Genomic DNA, 11413 nt, shown 5'->3' on the forward strand with positions numbered 1-11413 from the left:
TGTTTCAAATCAGATAAGAGAGACCTTGATGATTTTAGCATTTAATAAAAATGACTATAGGAGAAACCCAAGCCTCAGTAAGTAAACAGGTAAAGCAAGGGCCCTTAATCAGATTTTTTAAAAGTCAGTGCTTTTTATTTTCTTCTGTGAATTCTAGTATAAAATTATTTAGATTTTAGCTCTATGTATAATTTAAGATCCAATTAAGCAAAATATAAAGTGGAAAACACTTCATGGTTGAAATTTCAAGAGTAAGAATGCTTATCAATGTTGGATCTTTGGCTTTATTTTTACACTTCACTTCTCCCCATCAGAGGTGGAGGAAGTCATCTAATTGCTGAGTATAAGAAAGAGAATTTCCAATCATATAAGACTTTACCCCTTATTCCATTTTTTCCCCTTAGAAACTGACCTTTGAGAAGAGAAAATATGTTTTGCAGTGTTGCTCAGTTACATAAATAATAAAGGAACAGATTATGCTTCTTAAAATAGGGAAGGCTGGTTCAATTCATTGTGCCTACCAGTGGATAATCTGTCTTATCTTGGAGTGTTCATGTATGTCTGTGTTCATGCTAAGTTGCTTCAATCATGAATGACTCTGCAACCCTATGGACTGTAGCTCACCAATCTCTGTACATAGGATTTTCCAGGCAAGAATACTGTAGTAGTTTGCCACACCCTCCTCCAGAGGACCTTTCTGACCCAGGGATTGAACCCACAACTCATGTTTCCTGCATTGGCAGGAAGATTCTTTACCACTAGTGCTGCTTTTTACTCCCCTCATCTGTGTCTATTTTCCCATAAATATATATCACATTCTCCAATATAAGCTTCACAAATTATAAAGAGGATATTTTGTTCTTCATTTACCCTATTTGGTTAAGTTGATCTGAAACTTAAGTAGGGAAATGTGCTGATGTACTGAATGCCTTCACACCCAATAGTGGTTCATGAAGATGGTAGGGTTCCAGCCAAATGGAATCATTTTAGAAATGACAGGATGTTCAAATCAGTATTATTATTTTACAAATGAAGAACCCAATATTTAAAGAGATTGGTTAATTCATGACAGAACTATAAACCAAACTGGTTTATTGACCATCAAGTTCATGCATACTAAGGATCCCTTCAAACCTGCTATATTTGAAAATTCATGATCTCTAAATTCAGATCTCATTTCTAGTTCCTTTTCTTATTACTTATTATAGCATTCAGTTTTCTTACTTGCAAACCAATGCCCAAGTTCACAAGTTTGTTCTAGAATAAGAAGAAGAGTACCCTATATTATTATTAGTTAAGCTCAGTCACGTCCAACTCTTTGTGACCCCATGGACTGTAGCCTGTCAGGTTCCTCTATTCATGGAATTTTCCAGGCAAGAATACAGGAGTGGGTTGCCATTTCCTTGTTCAGGGGATCTTCCAGACCCAGGAATTGAACCTGGGTCTCCCACATTCCAGGCAGATTCTTTACTATCTGAGCCACTAGGGGTGCCTGCACTATTGAGTAAATATCAACTTACCACAATATTCTCTATAATTATTTTTATAATCTGAATCACAACAATAAGTAAAATATGAACTCAACGAATGAATATTTTAAAATATTAACAGCATTTAGCAATGCTGATTAGGATGATAAATTAAAATCATGCAGTTAATTTTAACTGCATGAGACTTTAAGACACATTTATTAAAAACATGTAAAAGTTAGGATATATTTCTACAGTAATTGAGAAATTATAGTTTTCTGTGTAAGGTGAATCTAAAGATATTTTAATGTATCATAAAATCTGAATCCATACTGTCATTATCAAATCAAGTGCTCTTTTAAATCTGTCTTTCACAGGTACCCTGTTTATCCTTTTCTATTTTTTTATTACCTTTACAAACCAGTTTCATATGCATTTACCCAGAAGTACTATTTTTGTTACTATGTTTGACGATCATTTTTGTAATGAACACAAATCATAGAAAATATTCCTTTTTAAATAGATTTTTTTTTATCTTACTCTCAGTAAAATAGCTTGAGGAAAGTAGACAGGTTCAATGAAAAACTGTCATTTATTCATCCTTTTTTTCAGCTGTCAATCTTACCTGTGGGATGACTTTTCCATTGGTGTTTCTGCATACCTGATGTATCCTTAATTCCAACTCTCATTGAAAACTTCACACTAAACTAAAAGATGTCATATCAAGGAAAGATCATGGAAGAAACCTAAGCTGAATATAACTAGTTTAAATAGCTTTGCAGCTTCAAAAGGATAGTCTAATAAGGGTGTTAAAATATACAAAAACTAAAAGGCAAATTACTTTTCTTAAATTATTTTGAAAAGTACCTCATCTAATTTAGATAATTTGTGATATTTTTTTAATTGTCTCATCAGCATTCTTTACTTAATGGTTATCCAAAACAATCCATAATAATTCTTTATAAGATTAAAAAAAATGATAAACAGCAACTAAAGATTGGGTGTTGAACAGTGCAATACATTTAAGTAAAATTTAAATTACCTACACTAACTGAGCGACTGATCTGATCTGATCTGAACTGTACTTTCGTGAGCACCCAAATTAACTGAGGGCTTCCTGGGTGGCTCAAATGGTAAAGAATGTACCTGCAATGCGGGAGACCTGAGTTTGATTCCTGGGTCGGGAAGATCACCAGGAGAAAAGAATGGTAACATACTCCAGTATTCTTTCCTGGAGAATTCCATGGACAGAGGAGCCCTGGCATACAGTTCACGGAGTCACAAAGAGTCATACATGACTGAGTGACTAACACATACAAATTAACTGAATTTATTTCAAAAGATATCATTCAGTTGAGTTCAGTTCAGTAGCTCAGTCGTGTCGAACTCTTGGTGACCCCATGAATTGCAGCACGCCAGGCCTCCCTGTCCATCACCAACTCCTGGAGTCCACCCAAACCCATGTCCATTGAGTTGGTGATGCCATCCAACCATCTCATCCTCTGCCGTCCCCTTCTTCTCCTGCCCTCAATCTTTCCCAGTATCAGGGTCTTTTCCAATCAGTCAGCTCTTCACATCAGGTGGTCAAAGTATTGGAGTTTCAGCTTTAACATTAGTCCTTCCAATGAACATCTAGGACTAATCTTCTTTAGGATGGACTAGTTGGATCTCCTTGCAGCACAAGGGACTCTCAAGAGTCTTCTCCAACACCACCATTCAAAAGCATCAATTCCCCAATTAATTTTTATTAATTCATTTGCTTATTCATCTTCAAAAAATGTTTATTTAATGTTTGCTATGTTAGAAATTTACTAATATTGTAAAAATACCTATATTACCCAAAGCAATCTACAGATTAAATGCATTCCCTATCAAATTACAAAGGGCATTTTCCACAGAATTAGAGTGAAACCTTTACAATTTGTATGGAAATACAAAAGACTTCAAATAGTGAAAGCGATCTTGTGAAAGAAGAATAGAGGTGAAGGAATCAGGCTTCATGACTTCAGAGTTTACTACGAAGCTACAGTCATCAAAACAGTGTGGAGTGGCACCAAAAAAAAAGAAAGAAAGAAGCATAGATCAATGGGACAGGATAGAAAGCCCAGAGATAAACCGATGTACCTACAGTCACCTAATCTATGACAGAGGAGGCAAGAATGTACAATGGAGAAAAGATGATCTCTTCAATAAGTGGGGCTGGGAAAACTGGGCAGCTATATGTAAAAGAATGAAATTAGAAGACTCCCTGGTGGCTCAAATGGTAAAGAATCCACCTGCAATGCAGGAGACCTGGGTTCAACCCTTGGGTCAGGAAGATCCCCTGGGGAAGCTAATGGCTAACCACTCCAGTATTCTTGCTTGGAGAATTCCATGGACTGGCAGGCTACATTCCACGGGTCACAAAGAGTAGGACATGACTGAGCAACTCAATCTTTCACTTTCACTAATATCATACACAAAACTCAAAATGAATTAAAGACATAAATGTAAGGCCAGATACTACACAACTCTTCGAAGAAAATATATGCAGAACACTCTTTGACATAAATCACAACATTTTTTTTTTGGTTCCACTTTCTAGAGTAATGAAAATAAAAAGAAAAATAAACAAATATGTTAGAAATTGCCCTGCCCTCAGAGAGCATTAGGTGCAGTCACACTTTTGCCCTCACTGTCTTTGAATCATATTTAATGAATCTGGAAAGCTTCTATCACAACTTTATCAACATATCAAAATAGAATATCACCCTGGGGGGTTACACAAAATCCCTTGAAATTCTAATATCTGAGTCAATTCCTCTTTTTTCATCACTTGTGTGAACTTGTTTCCTAGGTGGCTCTTTGTGTGATCACAGAGGCTAAGAAATCTCTTCCACATGGAGTCAGTTCAGGCTCCATATACCTTGGACTTCACCTTGTATTCGTTCTCTTCTTTTGGTCTGAGAGGGACAGACAGCAGGCAGAGCCACAAAAAGTCCCCTATGTCATTGAGGACTTTCCAGGTGGTGCTAGTGATAAAGAACCCATCTCCCAATGCAGGAAACATAAGAGGTGCAGGTTCGACCCCTGGGTTGGGAAGATCCCCTGGAGGAGGGCATGGCAACCCACTTCAGTATTCTTGTCTGGAGAATCCCATGGACAGAGGAGTCTCATGAACCACTGTCCATAGGGTCACACAGAGTCAGATACGACTAAATCTACTTAGCATGCATACGCACCATGTCACTGAAAGAAATGTGGACCTGAATTTAAGGGTGATATAAAGTAATTGACAGCTCTATACAGGGTTACTAACATGATTCTTATTGACATGTTTTAAATTATCAGTGTTGTTAAATTTTAAAAGCATATGAGGCTTTCTACATGTATGTTTTTGTATGTTAGTGAACAAAAAACAAAGAGCTATATGTTGAAAACATGATTTTTATTTAATTAGCTGCAATAGATTGATGTTAACTATGATTTTTTATTAAATACATAAATTAATTTCTGAGGTACTTTAGAATTCAGAGACCATACACTTCTACTATTGATTTAACTTTGTACAAATTGCTTATCCTTTCAAAGCTCCTTTTTCATTGTTGTTTTCATTTGTATGTTTGCTTTGTTTTTGGTGAAAGCTTCAGCTTCTTAAAATACCAGGCACCAAAAGCCATAGTGAGGAGTTTGAGGAGTGAATGAATGATGTGGAAAATTAGAGAAAGTATAGAAATCAGTAATAAGAAGTGAAAATAAAAGGAAAGAGGTGCCAAAGCAGCTGAGCATGAAGTTGAGTATACATTATTTGTGTGTATGTGAGTTTTAGGGAGAGAGAGACTTAACCATGTTTTAGTGCTGATGTGAGAGAATTGCTGTCTAGACAACATTTAAAGTCATGAGAGAAAAAGAGGATAATATGGAGAAAAGTCCCTGAATAGCCCTTGGGGAATTGTTGTCATATTAGGGTCACGTAAAATAAACAATATTCTCCAGAAATAATATATTGAGTTCTCTCTTGACCTATGCTCTCATGACTTGTTCAGTTCCTAAGTCATGTCCAGCTCTTTATGACCCCATGGACTGTAGCACTCCAGGCTCTTCTGTCCTCCACCACCTCCTGAAGTTTGCTCATGGCACCATCATGAGATTTACCAAGCTGTGTTATGTTTCTATATTTACATATATATCTTCCAGGTTAGGGAAAAACTGAGCATAAGCGGAGAAAGGGTGACAGAGGATGAGAAGGTTGGGTAGCATCATAGACACAGTGGACAGGAATTTGAGCAAACTCCAGGAGACAGTGAAGGACAGTGAAGCCTGGCAGGCTGCAGTTTGTGGGGTCGCAAAAAGTTGGACACGACTGAGCAAGTGAACAACAATAACTCCCAGGTTAAGTTGTTAACTCTTTGAAATTTGAGGGTTTACTTTACTAATCCCTTTTTCCCTGGAACCTAATATCTTTTTATCACATTGAATAATTCAGTGAAAATGCTACATGAAATGCTGTATGTATAACTATTATAGTTATTACTGTTCAAATTATTAAGAAAATGCATATAATGTGCTTAATTACATATAATATGAATGAAATAACATGAAAGAAATGACATATAATATGAATGAAAACCCTATTTAAAAGAGATGGAATCAACATTGTAGCATTCAAAAGTTTCCTCTTAATGTTGTTTTCACATACCCTTTAGAGTAAATTTTAAAATGAAATATCCTGGCTTCTTATTGAGACTCTATAGTGGCAACATTTCTAGTCTATTCTATCAGCTCTGTGTTCTGAGCTCACTAAAGATCTTACTATTCCTAGATCCTGAGTATCAAACTGAAGGAAAGGACAGGAAGCATTATGCAGTTTTTTTGTTTGCTTGTTTGTTTTACCTGTGATCTCATCTGATGATGAAGATTAAGTGTCTTGATGCCTATCAGTTTGGCTTAAAATTTGTAAATATGTAGGCATTTAGCCTCAAGCATATTCACTACTCTTTCAAATAATACTTTGATGATGACTGTATCATCAAATAAACACTAATCTTTCCATTGGTGACAACAGATTATAACACCTCATTTTTAAACTCCAAAATTATCAAAAGTAACTAGTTCCCTCTTGACCTGGTAACATAAGCACAATTAATTAGCTATTTAGTTCTGAAAGTTTTCAGAGTTACAAATTTTCACTTAAATGGAATTGGAAATAGTCTTCATACAGAAACAAATGGAAATGTCTTTCCAATTAAAAATTCACTTACACATACACATACATTTTTGTTTCAGAGTAGAGAAAATTATTAGTTGTCATAATTAAAACTTTCCAAGGGGCATCTAAGGCAAATTACAAATAAGACATGTTACATTCTGCTGACACTTTTCAAAAACATTTGTGATTATTACACCAGAGTCAAGAATTTAGTGAGAGAGTGAGTTTTAAGAGTTAAAACTCTTGTAAGACAAAAAGACCACGTACAACAAAAAGGAAAAAAAAAAATCCTTATAGAGAGTTCTGACTTAATATAAATCTCACTAAAGATTATAAAGAGCTCTATTCATATTCAAAAGTGGATCAAATCTTATGAATTTCTCTGAACTGGCAGGGAGTTAAAAGGAAGTGGTTTGTAGGCGAGAACAAGGTACCTGAGCCTTCTCATCAGCAGTCTAGTCAGGAAAGGGACCTGGTGACTGCTCTAAGCAGCCCACACAATTACTTCTGAAATTTGCTGCCAGTAAAATCTCTTTCCATCTCGAATTCAAGTCCTGTGGTTGTCACCTAAATCGAGTGTCCAAAGTAGAATACCAAGTGCAAAACATTCCATTAATTTTTTTTTTTTTTTCATTTATGCTTTGGTGTCACCCGCCTACTCTGTTTATGTTTTTATACTAACCATCTTCTATACACCCTCAGGCAAATGTGCATATATCCCAGAATAGTAATACACAAAGTGATACAGTACACATCATTATTACACCACAGCTTACGTTTATATTTTTAGAGTGTATAAAAGCATGTGAAAAATTCCTCTCCCACAGATGAAATGCTCTTTGATATTCAGTTTTGAAAAGGTTAGTAGCTCCAATAAAAAACTTTAAAACTAGGGAAACTTGTTTAAAATATTCCATCTATATGATGTTTGGCAGCCACATATTGGAACAGGTTCTAGAAATCTCAGGAAAAGAGGAACAACCCTCACAACCTGAAAATGTGCTACCTGGATGGGATGATATTGATACTTAGTCTACAACCCTTACAACATGAAAATGTGCTACATGGATGAAATGGTATTGATACTTAATCTGAAGGTCATATCCAAACATGTACCATTACCACAGTTATTGACAGAATTTTGTGTTCATATGGAGGACAGGATAGGCAACATGCCTTGAGTAATAGGGAAGAACAGATCTGATTCCATGCTTGATCTGCTTCTTTTACTTTAAACTTTGTGTTCTGTTTATTGTTTTTACTACAGGTTAATCACAAATGGATGTTGCCTTTAGCTTGTGTGCATGTGTGCGTGCTAAGTTGCTTCAGTTGTGTCTGACTCTATGGAACCCTATGGACTGTAGCCCACCAGGCTCCTCTGCCCATGGGATTTTCCAGGCAAGAATACCGGAGTGGGTTGCCATGCCCTCCTCCAGGGGATCTTCCCAATCCTGGGTTCAAACGCACATCTCATGTCTCCTGCATTGGCAGGTGAGTTCTTTATCATTATCACCACTTGAGAAGCATGTTGCCTATAGCTTAGAATATACAAAATAGCCCATTTTAGGGAACTCTGCCTCCCATGCCTGAGTGTTAAGCTAAAATATTTTTGCTAAAGTTTACAGGAAACATCCTGACCAGGCCCATCTGTGAATGGCTACAGTAAAGAAGAATGAATACATTCTCTCTGGAGTCTGACTAGAACCAGGAAATATTTGAAATAATGTATTGCCTTTTTTACATTACATCCTCACCTTCCCTGACCTTTGTTTTTATAAATGAAGCCAGCACCCAAATCTGAGGAAGATGGTTCTTTGAGACAGTAGTCCACCATCTCCTTGGTCTCCTGGTTTTCTGAATAAAATCATTATTCCTTGTCTTAACAGCTCATCTCTCAATTTATTGGCCTGTCACATGGCAAGCAGTCCAAGGTCAGAGTAGGTAACATTAGGAAAGGAGTGTGAAATTCAAATTTGATTCACATCCCCTAAATAGAGAGAGAGGATGATTAGACATATCATATTATGCCTATCTTTTTTCTTTCCAAACTCCCTCTCAAGAGGTAAGAACACAGATTAAATGAGCAAATGACAATCTGAAAATAATAAAAATTAACTATTTTTGATTAAGCTGAGATTCTTTTAACAGTGAACAAATATTTACTGAGTCCCTCTTTGATTTCAAGGCAAGTGTCTAGGCACTAGGGATATAAGAAAAGAAAAAAAAAAGACAGAAACAGTACCTGCTGTTGTTAAGCAGGAAATTAGCCATGAGCAATGAGAGGCAGCCCCATTGACTAAACGTCCAGTAGCTGCCTAATCCCATCAAGCTATTTACCAGTCTTGTCCCAAACACAGCCCTGTCAGTACTCGAAATGCTCAAAAGATCAGAAAAATCCCCCTGTGGGCAATTGTCCCCTCTCTGGCACATGCACACACCTCACACTATCATGTCCTTAGATAAGCTTGGTGGCCATTGGGCTCATTAAATGCTCATAAATATTCCATGAACACATGCATCTAATTATAACAGACTGAATTATGGAAAGGACATATACAGCAGAGCCTCTTGTTATATAACCTGCAGCTCTCAGTTAAGACTGTCAAACACCAATACAGTATACTAACGCATATATACGGAATTTAGAAAGATGGTAACAATAACCCTGTGTACGAGACAGCAAAAGAGACACTGATGTATAGAACAGTCTTATGGACTCTATGGGAGAGGGAGAGGGTGGGAAGATTTGGGAGAATGGTATTGAAACATGTAAAATATCATGTATGAAACGAGATGCCAGTCCAGGTTGGATGCATGATACTGGATGCTTGGGGCTAGTGCACTGGGACGACCCAGAGGGATGGTATGGGGAGGGAGGAGGGAGGAGGGTTCAGGATGGGGAACACATGTATACCTGTGGCAGATTCATTTTGATATTTGGCAAAACTAATACAATTATGTAAAGTTTAAAAATAAAAAAAAAAAAAAAGACTGTCAGCCAATGACCTCCTGGATTATGCAAAAAACTTTGCCTTAAAAACTCTATATCACAGCCCTCCAGAGCCATTGCTTTCCTTGGCCTGGTCTACTTCTCTCTTGAGATAGGCTCTCTGTTCTCTCTTTAGCTTCAATAAACTCTCTTGCAACAAGTAAGACCTCAAATTCTTCTTTGTATCCTTACCAAGAACCAAGGCCAATGGGAAGAGGGGTCTCTAGACTCCCTTCCGCTAACACTATGATGGCTTTTTCTAGAATGCAGATATATAAATGCTACCTTTGAATTTCATGGCGCTATACGAGCACTCAGTCCAACTTGGATCTTGTAAGAAACTAGAGATGGGGGGATGCCTGGTAAAACAAAGGGATGAGTTAGCCTCTGCAATTTCACTTGTATCTTTACTCTGAATCTTCTTTATATAAAAGTATGAAGCTACATCTTTCCTTCTGTCAAATTCTGCCTGTCTCTAAAATACTCTTTTCTCTTTCATAAATAATCCTTATATTAGCCAGATGTTTCCCTGATTATTAAATTGTGTATTTTGCTGTAAAGTGTGAAGACATACTAACAACCAAGTGATGAGAAGGAATAGTAGAGGCAACATTCACACCTTGGTAACCACTCCTCTTTCCCCCAGGAAACATCATCTGTTGGGAATAAAGTCTTAAATTAGTGTAAAGGGACCTATGTTTTTTCACCATTCCAATTTGTTGTGCAAATTGAAAAAGAGAAAACCTATCATTATGGATAAAGATCATAGATTCCCAATAAATATGTAATACCTGAGTTTGTAAATAAGAAATTGAAAAATTTATAGAATCTTTTGTATTCTTACTAATGCCTTAAGTTGAGTAAATCCACTGAGGGAACCACCCTGATCCAAATTGATCTCAGTACCTTGAAGAGTGTCCACATGAAATGGAGTCCCCTAAGAGTTCACTCACAGTGGAAACACTTGAGAAATCCCAGTCCTTCTATTATCCGCAGTCTGGGTTAAGATTTGTGTCCTGCTGTTGGTCCCCAAACTGGAGTGTTCAAGGTTGAAATCTGAAACTGGCCCCCGTATGTGGAAGGCAAGTAAAGACTGGATACAGAATCCAATCACTCCAGATTGACAGGCAACAGGTTTAAGAAGCAAAGGAACTTATACACAGGATGTGTCATGGGCACCACAAGATAAATAGGTCTTCACACTGCCTGCCAAAATTTTAAAAGATTATACAGAGGACTAGATTTTGTCACATAAGCAATTCAAATGGCTTCAACCTTCAGCCTTATCCTCTCCAATCTATGTCCCTGGAACAGCTCCTGGAGTGGGAATGGCGGGCAGAGTGCACTTTCCAAGGATGGGGGAGGGGCAAGGAACCTCCAACTGCCTGAGTCCAGTTCTTGGGTCAATCCAAGGTCACAGCTTTTTGATGACCTTCTCCAACACCTTCCAACCAATACTAAGATCAAGATCAAAGACCTCCGGGGTAACTTTTGAGGTCCTGTGTATCCCTGGAGTGACAGAACACCCAAAATGTCAGTGTGATTTGCTCTTTCAGATTTTTCTCTCTGCCTGATCTCTAGTCCATGGACTGACTGTCAACTTGCCTCATCTCATTCTCTGTTCATGACTGCAGCTTCTTCCTGAATCTTCAATCCTCACACACACACACACATAAATAGATACTTTAGGACAGGATAGCTTTAATTATAACCTTTAAGAAGGGCTAGATCTGCTGTCCTTATTTTTCTCCCCATTCTACCCTACAC

The sequence above is a fragment of the Bos taurus genome, chromosome 12, assembly GCF_002263795.3.
Source record: "Bos taurus isolate L1 Dominette 01449 registration number 42190680 breed Hereford chromosome 12, ARS-UCD2.0, whole genome shotgun sequence".
NCBI classification, from domain to species: domain Eukaryota; kingdom Metazoa; phylum Chordata; class Mammalia; order Artiodactyla; family Bovidae; genus Bos; species Bos taurus.